This window comes from Herpailurus yagouaroundi, unplaced genomic scaffold (assembly GCF_014898765.1).
Source record: "Herpailurus yagouaroundi ecotype Mexico unplaced genomic scaffold, PumYag 221, whole genome shotgun sequence".
Lineage (NCBI taxonomy): Eukaryota > Metazoa > Chordata > Mammalia > Carnivora > Felidae > Herpailurus > Herpailurus yagouaroundi.
Window position 1 is genome coordinate 12,493,735 of NW_024412452.1, and position 13,819 is coordinate 12,507,553.

General features: G+C 37.4%; 1 protein-coding gene across 2 annotated transcripts in view; it reads left to right on the forward strand.

Moving 5' to 3' along the window:
- The window catches only part of PAIP2B (poly(A) binding protein interacting protein 2B), a 33,662-nt gene that overhangs the window by 3,476 nt on the left and 16,367 nt on the right, over positions 1 to 13,819 (forward strand). The window contains exon 1 of one of the 2 annotated variants that reach the window (XM_040458585.1): positions 3,142 to 3,264. The exons of the other annotated variant lie outside the window; for it this stretch is intronic. The gene's annotated coding sequence lies outside the window, so the exon portion shown is untranslated. Of the gene's footprint in view, positions 1 to 3,141; positions 3,265 to 13,819 lie in introns of those variants that run through there. 2 annotated transcript variants of the gene reach the window in all.

Here is a 13,819-nt window from a genome sequence, read left to right on the forward strand (position 1 = left end):
TATATATATACCACATCTTCTTTATCCATTCATCCATCAATGGACATTTGGGCTCTTTCCATACTTTGGCTATTGTTGATAGTGCTGCTATAAACATGGCGGTGCATGTGTCTCTTTGAAACAGCACACCTGTATCCCGTGGATAAATACCTAGTAGTGCAATTGCTGGGTCATAGGGTAGTTCTATTTTTAGTTTTTTGAGGAACCTCCATACTGTTTTCCAGAGTGGCTGTACCAGCTTGCATTCCCATGGAGTCTGTTTCTTGATAACCCTTCTTGCAGTCCACTGTAGAATGTTCCTTTTCTCTGATGATTTGTTCACTTATTCATTTATTCAACAAATATTTATTAAGCACTTACTATAAGCTAGGCTTTTTTTATACTTTGGTGAACAAAGAGATTAAGCTCTTGCCTTTACTGATATTATATTTGAGTAAAAGAGATAGACACCTAACAGCTCAGGGAAGAGGTCCAGGTTGGAATGACAAATTAACTTGACCACCTCACATCCCCCAGCATATTGACTTACAGAACATTTCTGTTCTACTCTGTGCATAAACTCTTCCTTTTAAGTCTCTCTCTGTAGGGGCACCTGGGTGGCTCAGTCAGTTAAGCATCCAATTTCAGCTCAGGTCACAATCTCACAGTTCGTGAGTTTGAGCCCTGCATTGGGCTCTGTGCTGACAGCTCAGAGCCTGGAGCCTGCTTCAGATTCTGTGTCTCCCTCTCTTTCCGCCTCTCTGCCACTCGCAGTCTGTCTCTGTCTCTGTCTCTCTCTCAAAAATAAATAAACATTTAAAAAAAAAAAAGCCTTAAGTCTCCCTCCATTAACCTGTGTCAACTTGTACTTGTCATTAGTTGATTTTGAGGCCATTTACCCATGTAACTGGCAGGATTTTCTAGAAGGTTCAGGCTGATTTGGTCTTTGATTTCTGGCTCTGCCAACTACCAACTGAGTGACTTTGGTCAAGTTGTAGAACTCTTAAGCCTGTTTCCTAATTTCAGAAGTGGTGATATGATGTGTTAGGCCCTTGTCAGTTAAAAGGAAGAAGCACATACATAGAGAGAATCCTAAGCAGGCTCCGCGTTGTCAGCGGAAGGCCTGATGTGGGGCTTGAACTCATGAACCGTGAGATCTTTACCTGAGCTGGTCAAGAGTTGAACGCTTAACCAGCTGAGCCACCCAGGTGCCCCCACATGTTACCTTTGATGATGAGGGTTTACTATAAATTTAAATGGGAAGTCATCTCAGCAGCCATATTGTCCCTTGGCCCTACTGCTTTCAAAGCTTTAAAAAATAATAACTGAGCAGTATTTAGAATAGGATTTGAGCTCTGGAGACCTTCCTTCTTTTACTTTGCTCAACCAACATTTGTATTTTCCAAGAGAGAAACTGATTGTATTGGTTTGTCACCTAAAATAGAGAACCCCTATTGGGTAGAATTTTTTTTTAATTTTTTTAATGCTTATTTATTTTTGAGACAGAGAGAGATAGAGCATGAGCATAGGAGGGGCAGAGAAAGAGGGAGACACAGAATCTGAAGCAGGCTCCAGGCTCTGATCTGTCAGCACAGAGCCTGACTCAGGGCTCGAACTCACAAACCGCGAGATCATGACCTGAGCCAAAGTCGGACTCTTAACCGACTGAGCCACCCAGGCACCCCTGGGCAGAATTTTGAGCCAAGCCATGTCCTAGGTGATCTCTCTCTCAGGTTCAACCTGTAGATTGTCCTTAGTTAGGGCTCTGAGTGCTAGTCCAGGTGCTTGTGGCCCAAGAAGTAGGGTGTTTTCATGTATTATCTGTTGCACAGACCTCAGCATATATAAAAAGAACCCCTTGGAGACAGTTTCTTCAGAAGACAGTTGAGAATATAGCAGTCCTTAGAGCTTTGTAGACATCTGTCTAATTCAAATACCTATCTAACGTGATCATTGATAATGTCTAATAAAGAACCTAACAAGGTAAACACATGTCGAATATTTCATAAATCTTCCTTTTGGTATTGCATTTAATATTATTATAGTGTGGTTATTTGTTCATATGGCTGTCTTCCTTACTAGGCTGTCAGCTTCTTGAACGTGGGGTCCACACCTTTATCTTACATAGTAATAGGTGCACAAATATTTGACTTGAGGAATTCCCCACTTTTCCTGAAAGGATGGGAGGATATGAAGGCTTCCAAAGAAGGTATTGTTCAAACTGATTCTTAAAGGGTGAGTAGGAATGTTTTCCAGATGAATAAAACTGTATGACCAGCAGGTGCAAAGGCCTAGAGATATAAACAAACAAAGATCACCTAAGGAAAAAACTGAATGGGCTTGGCTAGAAGACATGTCACAACTGAGTTTACTATGACCACTGTTGCTCAGTAATGGATGCAAGTTTTAGGGAGAGAGCATAATATTCTCGGGCTGTTGGCAGGGTATCACTAACAGCTTAGAAATATAAGAATTGAATTATGGGAAACTGTTATACCATAGTGACTTTATTTACTTCCATCATGAAGTTCATATGTGCCCCATACTGTTCAAAGTGATGAAAATATAAACAAACTGATTCTCAAGAAGCTCACCATCTATCAAGGAGACAGATGGGTGAACTGATTTATCACATGTTAAGTGAGATAATAGAGATATAAATAAAAGCTGTCTAAACCAGCAGAAAGGAGTAGTTAGTAATATAGAGAGCACTGGGGAAGATTTCTCAAGTGAGATAATATTTGAGCAAGGCTTTGGTGGGTGAAGAGGAAGGAGTTCACTAGACTGAACATAGAAACTTTTTAAAGAATTAATATTTTTGTGGTAGAAAAGATTTAAGAGCTATCCATGTTTGTCATATCTGTTGTGGGTGTACAGTTAATAACTATATTCAAGCGGTTTCTCTAAACACAAGATGTGAATAGTTATGCCATAGTAGAAGAATTTTTTGTTAAACTGGATTAAACAAAGGTTTCTGTGATGCAGGACTTCTCTAGGGCCTTTATTACATTAATGTCCTCTGTAAATTATGGATCTCCAAAAGGGGTATATTGTATTTAACCATGGCCTTTCCTTTCCACCCCTTCTGCAGCATATCTAATCATCTTTTGGAACAGAATTATATGAGACATATTTTGAGGAATGATGAATTAAAATGTACTTTAACAAACCAAGATTTATCAGTCGTCTCCATGTGCATTGCAAAACAACCTGTATAATTTTATAGGAAAGAAGGAGAGATATTGAGGAGAAAGAATACATCCTAGTCAACTTATTGTCATCTTGGTCAGTAAGTCCCAAACTTAAAAAAAATGTTTTATATTCACATGTTTTATACCTCATGTTTCCATGAGGTATGTGGAGACCAGACTAGAGCAGGGCAAAGACAAAGGGTGTCTTGAAAGTAAGAATCTTCCAATGTGAGAGGATGTTACTTTTATCAGGCATTCATTTTGGGCCATATTAGATGTATATTTTGCCAGTTAGGTAATTTATTTATATGCATACTAACTCTGGAGTTTTGGGAGTTGTATGCTTATGTTCTCCCTTCAATAAGATCTGATTATATGAGCTTTAGGGGCTGAGGCCTTATACTGTGTAATTTTAATTCATCTGTCAAATTCTGATTATGTAATTAACTCCAAGTTATTGTTAAAATTAAGGAAGTGGCAATAATGTTTCTGTACTGAATTTGCAGTCAGAAGATCTGGGTTTGAAATTTGTCTCTGCCAGGTTTCTATTTGAATGACCTTGATTGAGCACAACTGCCTAACCATCTGTTGCCTCCTTTTCTGTTTTGATAGAATGAAAATACATAGGGTTAGTGTAAGAATTAAATGATGCACATAAGCGTACTTTAGAAACTCTGAAGCACTGTACAAATATAAGACAGACTAACAAGGTATCCAGCTTAATTTGAATTAACATTTTTTTAGTTTTTAATTTTATATTACAGAAATAGTACATTAATTCTGAAAAATTAGAAAGCATTGATGGGCAAAAATGGAGAAGGGGGAAGCTATAGAGCACTCATACTAAGATCCACCATACTGGGGCACCTGGGTGGCTCAGTCAGTTAAGCGTCTGACTTTGGCTCAGGACATGATCTTGAGGTCTGTGAGTTCGAGCCCCTTGTTGGGCTCTGTGCTGACAGCTCAGAGCTTGGAGCCTGTTTTGGATTCTGTGTCTCCCTCTCTCTCTGACCCTCGCCCATTCATGCTCTGTCTCTCTCTGTCTCAAAAATAAATAAACGTTAAAAGAAATTTTAAGAACATCCACCATACTACGGCAGTGGTTCACATTTTGATGGGTTTATTTTATACCTTTTGTGCACATTCATCATTTTTTTATAGAAATGTGTGTTTTAGTCATTTTATTTTTATGAGATGAATCCCTAAGAGTACAATTGCTTGATTCACAGAATTGTTACATCTTTTGCTACATAACGCTATATATAATGAGAACTAGAAAAGGGGCTAACTTCTCAGTCTGGTAAATGTGTGACTTTGTAATCATCTAATATCTTGAACCATTTCATAAACTTCCTCAAAGGTACATTCAGAAATGAATTTGGGGTGTGTGTGTGTGTGTGTGTTGGCATTATTGTTATGCTTGGCATTATTGTTTGTAATAGCATAATAGAAATGACTCCAGTGTTTGTCAGTAGGGAACTAGTTAAGTAACTCTGGTACATGCAAACCCTGGAATATTATACAGTCGTAGAAAAGTATGGGGAAGACTATGTACTGATGGAAAAGAGCTCTAAGATATATTGTGATTTTTAAAAAAGGGGCACAGCATGCAACCATGTATTTAGAATGCTGTTTTTTGTGCTGAGAGAGAAAGAAGGGTAGAGTAAGAATATGCATTCATATTTGCTTATAATTGCAAAAAGAAATCTGAAACGATGTATAAGATACCAATGGAAGAAATACAAATGGAAATGGGATTTTGGCATATGTCTTTATGTATATTGAAAACATTTTTTTGAATCATGTTTGTGTTACCTTTTCAAAAAAATGAGTAGAGGGACACTTGGGTGGCTCAGTCAGTTAAGCATCCAACTTCAGCTCAGGTCATGATCTCATGGTTCATGGGTTCAAGCCCCCGCATCAGGCCCTGTGCTGACAGCTCAGACCCTGGAGCTTGCTTCGGATTCTGTGTCTCCTTCTCTCTGCCCTTCCCCACTCACGCTCTTTCTCTCAAAAATAAACATTAAAAAAATTGAGTAGAATGAGTGAATGAAATGGAGTTATGAGAAAGAAGAGTCTGAGGATATCAGGTGAATACATAACAATAGCAAAGATTGGAAGAATGGCCCCAAGAACGGTTTGGCAGGGTTGTTTTTTCTCCTTTTACTCAATTTTGTATATTTAAAAAATATGTGGAGCACAATAAAACAACTGAAATCAATGTTTCCAGGTGGTCACCCCATGGCTTAAGTAGCTGCTTTCTTTTTCATGTTCACTTGTAGTGTTTTTTAATGCATACATATGATTTTCAATTGTAATCATACTTTTCTTATTTTTTAGCTTACCTAATTATGTTTTTTCTGTGTTGCTACTAGAGAACCTTCAAAAATAATGAAGGTATGGGCAGCTTTGTCCAGTGCACATCCCAGAAGTGGGCTGCTAAACCTCACGGGGCAGGAATTCAAGCCCCGTAGTCTACGTGTGACACACATACATGAGGAAAAATAAGAAAGAGATTTAAATATTTATAAACAAAAATATTCCTCCCTAATATAAAAGAAGCCGCATTCTTTTTTATAATAATTAGGAAACAAAATATGAAGAAAAATGGTCTGTAATTTTGCTACCCAAATGTTTTTATGCATTGCATAGAAACATTTTTTATGGTAGAATCATTGTGTGTGTGTGTGTGTGTGTGTGTGTGTGTGTGTGTGTGTGTGTGTGTGTATGTATTTCTGACAACTATAGGGATGCTCATGTAGTTTTTTTCCTTTGCTTGTTAATATGAAAAAATACATTTTTATATTTCTTAATTTTAGACTATCCTTGTATTTCTGGACTGAACCCTATTTGATCAGGGTTTGGTTTTGCTTTGTTTTGTTTTTTAATTACTTGCTTGATTTTATTTACTCATGTTTTATTTTAAAGTGTATGGTTATAGCATGGAAATCGATCTGTGGTTTTCTTTTGTGCTATTTTTGTTCTGTTTAATATGTTGAGCTACCTGTAAACTAATCATTAGAAGGCTTTCTTCATTTGTGCTCTGAAACAGTTCCATGGAAATTATCTGCTTTTTGAAAGTAGATGCTTTGTGAACTACAGACTGGTCTTGCCCCTTCTTTAAAATGCAATATTAGGGGAAGTGAAGTTTTAACATAGTGATTTTAGTATAAACAGAAACAGAACAGTATGTAATTGCTTTTGTTTGATAGTGGTGTTCTTGGTGTCTTTTTATTACCACAGCTAATACTGAAATATTACACTCACCATCTGAGGGTTTACAGGGACCTTTGTTTTAGTATCGAGCAGATGTGACTGTTTAGTTCTGCAGCCTTGCAGATATACAAAATGTGCCTCCCAGGGCTCTGCTTTATGCTCACTGAAAGCAATAAGTAATGCAGTGAAACTTTGCCTCGCTAGAATCTTTTAATGAATGGGGGGTTCTGGTTTAATTGTGTTAACTTGGAAGTATAAAGATGAAAAATCCTAAACTTTAATTCCCTGTTGAATACAGTTCTAAGATGTAGCAAATAATTCCACTTCTCTTCTCTAGTAAGCTTGATATATTCAGACCTAGATGATGTTTTATTACATAATTCTCGAAGTGTCTGAGGCTTACATTATGAAAATTCTTTTTTGGGACTTTAGATATAAGAAGATGTAAAAGTGGCATTGTGTGAAATCAAGCTGGATGGGAACTGATGCTTATTAAGTATACATTTTCAACTAAATCTCAGATTGCAGTGTGGTTTTTTATTTAGCTCCCAAAAATAAAATACATTGGGTTGAGGGTAGGAGTTGTGAGGAGATTATGTCTTTTAATTGGATGTCTTCATTTCATATCAAGATAGAATATATAGTACCCCTGGCTTTGGACCAACAGAGGAATCACTTTTTTTTTTTTTTTTTTTTTTTTTTTTTTTGCTGTACCGGCAGTGGTTCTCACAACTTGAGCCTGCTTCAGAATTACCTGGAGGGCTTATTTCAACACAGATCACTGGGTCCCATCCAGGGTTTCTGATTCAGCAGGTCTGAGGTGGGGCCTGAGAATTTGCATTTCTAGCAAGTTCCCAAGTATTACTGACGCTGTTGGGCCTGGGACTAAATTTTGGGAACCACTGCTGTATGCTAACTAAATACTAGAATTCTAGCTCTAGAAGAAAGCTGAATTTGGTTTGGGAGTATAAGAAGTACATAGGTTATGGAGCAAATCCTGAAAGATTCACCCCTCTTGCTGCCAGCATAGTGTTGAATTCAGGTAATCGGCCATACACAGGGACATAAAATAATTCTTGTTTCATGACTGAAGCCCTAGACAAACATCAAATGAGAGATGTTTCATTTGCAAAGCTTAGAGAATAAGGGATTCTGGTCAAATAGGATTTAGTGATTAACCCCATGAGAATAAGAATTATTTATGTGTCATTTTCGTGTCCCTCATCATTTACTATTTAGCCTTACTTGTTAATTTTTTTTAACTGGGACAGAACTTTGATTGCTTATTGAAAGTTTTGTGTGTTTTTAAAGATGTTAGCTATGTTTATTCTTACTATTACTATACTATCACTATATTACTATTTTTTAAAGATAGTAAAAAGAGAATAAGAGAATTTTTTCCCCAAAAAAGAAATTATTGGAATGAGTTGTTATCTTATTGGAATGTTGGAGAATATAGCCTGCTGCATAAAACATCAAGCATGCCGTGGATTTTCAGTTGTTTTCGTTATTTGTCATTATGTTGTTTGATGTAATATTACTAATTTTTGTAATCCCCCTAAGGAAAAATGAAAGTCAAAATCATAGACCTGGAGCGACAGCTGGAAAGAGAAGACAGCTATGAAGGAATAGGTAGATACACGTGCACACACACACACACACACACACACACACACACATACATACACATACATGTATAAATACATATACACACATATATTTTTTAAATTATTTTTTTTCAGCAAAGACAGATGTACCTGTGCTGAACTTAGGCATCACTGAATCTTTGAGTTGAAGAGAAAGAAACTCTGGAAGCCACACCTTTTCACAGAGTTTTGCTTCAGCAGGCTTTTCTCGCTTGTCTACTACCTAATTTCTGTTGTTCCACTGCTAACAGCCTCAGTTTGCAAGTTGACCAGCTGGTCCAGCATTGACTATGGAGGAATAACTGGTATTACAAACAGTGGGTTCGGCAGACTCCCTATTTGGAAACATTTCTGTTTTGTTCCCCTTACTCCCTCAGAAAAGAAGTGGGGTGAGGAAAAGAAAGGTAGACCTAGATCCTATAGACTAGACCAGTGGTTCTGAAGCTGGTCAGAGACACCAGAGACATCAGAGACCACCCACAAGTTTTCTAAAATTCAGTATAAATGTGGCTCACCCCTAGACCTTCTCCTGCGATGGAGCCTGAGGGACTACATTTTTAATAATTTCCTGAAGTGATTTTTTTGTCGCCAGCTGAACTCTATGCCTCTGACCAGAACAGTGTTGGTCTCCAGTAAATTTCCATCCGACTGTGGTGAAATAAGAAAAATTAGGACCACATAGTGTTTGTCATAAAGTTAAATTTATTCAATTTAAAGAATTGTCTTTTGCATTGAATTAAGGCCTTCCTGTGTTCTTTGGTGTTGAAAATATCCTTTTATAAAATGATGCTAAGGATATTTTTACCATCCTTAGTTAAAAAAAATTGCAATTCTATGTCATCTTCAAAATATTTTTTAAAATTTACTGGCCTATGAGATCCTGAAGACTAAGCACCTCTGATCTAATCATTCTTGGAAATTGTTTTTAAGATACTTTGGAATACAAATCCATAGAGGATCAAAAACTTTTGGCTAGATGAGTTTCAGAATTCAGAATTTTTCAAATTTTAGAGAGATGCTTTCTCTGTGTGTTACGTAATGCCCCTGTGATCTATTGCAGCACCCTTAGTCACACACATTAGTATTTCTGAGCAAAACAGGAGTATTCACACTAAGTGGGATAAATGTAGGCTATGTATAGCTTCACATCAGTTCAAGTCTTAATGTCATCTGAGTTTTGACATAAAGCATATGGAAATTTTTTAGCTTCTAGAACTTTTTGGATTTTGGAATTGTGCATAAGGAATTATATACGTGTTTGAGAGTCTGCTTTCTCATCCTAAAAGGGCTGGCAAGCTTCAGATTCAGTGGAGCTTTGTATGTTTATGGTAGAGAACATAATTTATTACACCAGCATTACTTTGTTCATATTTTCCTTCCAAAGACCTAGTCCTTTTGTTAAATAGCATTTTCTTCAGCCTGGTTTCCCTACTCCCATTAGCAATATTTGAGGAAAATCAGAGTTTAATATCATAAGCATTCTGGAGCTAAAGTGGGAAGTGCAAGAGTATTAAGGAAGTAGCTAAGAGCGTGAACCTTGGGAATAGGAAGACCTGAACTTAAGCCCCGATTCTGGCCCTGACTATATTATCCCTTAGGCAAGGTGTTTAATTTCTGAATGGTGGGGAATTTATCTGAAAAGCAGGGATAATATGAGCACCTATCTCATAGGATTGTTGTGAACATTAAAGACAGAACATTAGTGAAGTACTTAGAACAGCTGTTATTTTATTCTTGTCTTTTCCCCTTGTATTTGGATGGATTACTTGTTTCCTCCTTGTAACTTGATTGTCCTGTGGTGCCCTTTTATTCCCTTAGACGTCTGGGAAAACTTGTTCAAGTACTTTCCCAATTCACGACTAATTTCTACTCTGCCTTTACAATATAGATGTCAAATTCTGTCTCTTCAGTGGTTTCCACACCAAAAAATCCATCAGCTCCTAAGCTTTTTTTAAATGTTTATTTATTTTTGAGGGGGGGGGGGGGAGAGAGCCAGGGAGGGGCAGAGAGAGAGAGGGAAACATGAATCTGAAGCAGGCTTCGAGAACTATCCTTCTACTGCAAATTAATTTTCAAGGAGTTTCTCTACCCAAAATGGTACCTTTCCTGAAAAGACTTCTAGTGAATACAGTTTTCTCAACCTCATTATGTATGTATTTAGAGTGGTTGTCTCCTTTCTTCCCACTTTGTTGTAGCAGACAATTTTTTTTTCCAAAAATATATCAGATAAAATGAGCATGTGGTCCCTTTTGGTGATATTTGTTGAGAATCCATGGTATGAATTTCTTCCAATTTAGATAATTGCATGATGGCAAGCTTTTATGCCTAGCCTACAGCTCTTGAGAAGACTATTATAACCACCTGCTGTTATTAAATGCTAAAATAGTAAACAAGAGCATATAAAAATATTTCCTAGAATAGAAGTAGGGATTTTTTCCCCCTCAAGAGTAATTTAACCTGTCAAAAACAGATTCCTGAGTTATGTTGTCACTGGCTGTGGGCAATATGTGTTAATACTCAATGAGGAATGCTCAACCACAGATCATAGCCCCTAAGCACATGGGTCTCCTTCCTAGGAAATGAGATTTAGAATACAGCATTCTGAAAATGACAGTCAACAAATTATTTATTGAGGACCTGATGGGCACACAGAGGCACGCTAGAAGCTGTAAAGACTTGATTCTTGCCCTCAAAAATGTCTAAGGGTATAAATAGACTGTTCCCCAAACAAATGAATAATGCTTACGTGAGTATATGTATAATCAAATGTAAAATGGGGGTGGAAATAGGGGAGACTTTAGGCAGAGATTATATTCAGGTTTCTACAGTGTCATTTCTGATACTATGCACAGATTGTATTCAGGTTTCCATACTGGTATTTTGATATTACTGTGCATTTAAAAGACAAGTTAAAGCATCATCAGATTAGTCTAAGACATTTAGAGGCCTTTATAATAGCATATATCTATCCGGAGCTGGCTGGATATGGAGAATTCAGCGTCCCTATAATGACCACCATTTGATGTTATCCTGGGAGGACAATTGATGGCCTTTACCTGGGGAAGTGGAACTTGAAGGCAGACCTCTGGGGTTCAGAGAACTTACCACTGACCGTAGGCAAGTCTGTTGATTCTACCTTAGAAGTGACTTTAAATGCTTTATGGAGTGCATTTTATGTCTGTTCTAGACATTTCCAATTGGATAATATCACAGGCATCCTTGAGGTATTATTTCAAAAAAATTGTGGGTTGTTAATAGGTGTTAGATTAAAATTGTAATAAATTAATAAGAAAGGCAATTATTTAATTAAGGAAATGTTTGGTAGTAAAGTTAAGTAGGATTTCTCAGAGCAATGAATTTACTTGGCTGTATTTTTGGTTTGTTTGTTTGTTTGTTTGTTTTTTGCAAACAGCATTCACCAGTTTGGGAACTGCTGATGTAGGAATTAGGGTAATTAGGATTTGGATTATTCCACATAGAATTTGCCACTTTATTGGAGGAATTGTTCTTAGTCTTTAGTCTTTCTATACTCGGAATCACCTATGGGAGTTGACAAACAAAAATACAAATGTCGGGCGTTGGTTTGAGCCTAACAAATTATAATATCTAAAAGGTATGATGTGGAAAAGCTTCCCAGTGATTCTAATGTACTCTAGAAATAGTGAACTACTGATTAAGAATATGCCTTCTGGACACTTGCTAACTGCATTTTTAATCCTATTTGAGTATGCTGATAAGCTTTTGAAAGCAGCTCATCAGCTTCTAATTGCAGGTAAGTTCACTTCTCTGCGCTTAACAAGCACATTGACATTCTATTTGCAAGCCCTTTTCTTGCATCAAAGGAAAAATAACTAATGGAGCATTTGTGTATTGAGGTCAATATAGGAAGGCTTAGTAAGGTGATTACTTATTTATTTTTTGTTAAAGTCCATGTAGCTTCTCCAAGAACAAATGAAATGGAAATAGAGGGGACAAGATCATTCTAATTAGAGGTTGACTTGGAACCTGTTTTTTAATCTCCACGTACATATTCTACATGTTTTTCCCACCTCATTCCCCAAAAAAGCTGAACTATTCATCCTGCCTTCTTTCCACCTTGATCTTTAACCAAATGATGGAGAAAACCTGATGGGTTTATTTACTTATTAAAAGAAGGGGCTCTTCGGTGATTCAGTCGGTTAAGTGTTCGACTTCGGTCGGCTCAGGTCATGATCTCGCAGTTTGTGAGTTGGAGCTCCACATCTGGCTGTCTGCTGTCAGCACAGAGACTGACTTGGGTCCTCTGTCCCCCTTTTTCTCTGCCCTTCACCCACTCATGCACACACACTCTCTCTCTCTGTCTCTGAAATAAACAAATATTTAAAAAGAAGACTGTAGAACAAGGCAACAAATTATTTTAGCGTAAAGTATAACATGGTATACAAAAATATGTTCTACATGAATTTAAAATGCTTTATGAAATATTTCTTTTATTGCTTATGTAGATTTAAGATAAAACACATGCACAACACACACACACACACCACCTGCAAAAAATTTAGAAGGCGTTTGGTAGTTTATCCAGCAGCTGTCCAGGTAGGGAGACTTGTTTTTAGGGGGATTTAGGGGAGCAAATTTTGCCACCCCAAGATATGCCTCTATGGAATATTGATTGTTTCAAACTGTTTTATTTTTTAAGAAACTGCAGACCCAGAAGAACCTCTAAAAACTAAGTAGAGACATTTACTAGTATAAGGGAAATCTCCATTTGTAAGAATGTCTCCCTCAGTACCAGGAGAAAGGGAACGACTGAAGGCATGGGCTTAAATCTTAAGGCAGACTTCAATCTGTGTAACAACCTTACCTGTGTTTACTGAGCTTTTCTTGTAACCTTCCATAACTGACTTTCCACTCTCAATATTTCTTTTGTCTTTAGCTGGAGGTGGTATTTAAGGTGATGGCTTTAGCCATTTCAGTGAGTTACTGAATTTTCCTGGGTCTTTCCCATGTCTACAAGAGGTATACGTGTTAAACTTCCAATTTTCTCCTACAAGTCTGTCTCGTGTCAATTTGATTCTTAGACCAGCTATAAGAATCTTGAAAAGTAGAGAAAACTTTTTTCCTCTGCAACAAGTACATAAGCATCCCTGCCACCAAGGGAAGTAAAATATCCTGCGACGTAGTAAGGATGTTTCATGTGGCTTTGTGATGGATAAAATCTCTCTCCTGTTGCTCTTTTTTCCTCAGTTCTGACTATATGTTCATCATGCAGCTGTCTGTTACTAATTAAGAATCCCTGGCATTTAGATTTTGAATTAGGGAATGTATTGGCTATTCAAAGTATCCCTTCCTGCCTTCCCATGGCCTACACTATCAGTCATTTCTTCTTTCTCCTCTTTTGTAGCCTCTTCTTCATTAGACCATTTCTATGAACATTTAAACAAGCTCTAGACTCTCCGGTCATTAAAAAGTTTCCAGGGACCTCTCACGTCTCTAGTTTCTGTCCATTCCTGTCCCTTTCCTTGGCAGCTAGACTCCTTGAAGGAGTTATCTTATACTTCTTGTCATGTGCAACTCACATCCCCTCCATTTGACTTTCCTCCTCATTTCTGTTCATGGAAACTGCTCTCAGTAAGGTCATCAGAGACCTCCATGGTCCTGAGTTCTGTGGATACTCCTCAGCCTTTCTCTTGACCTTTTAGCAGACTTCAACACACTCACCTTACTGGATTTATTAGTTTTCTATGACGGCTGTAACAGATTACCACAAGCAGGTAGCTTAAACCAACATAAATTTATTCTCTTGCA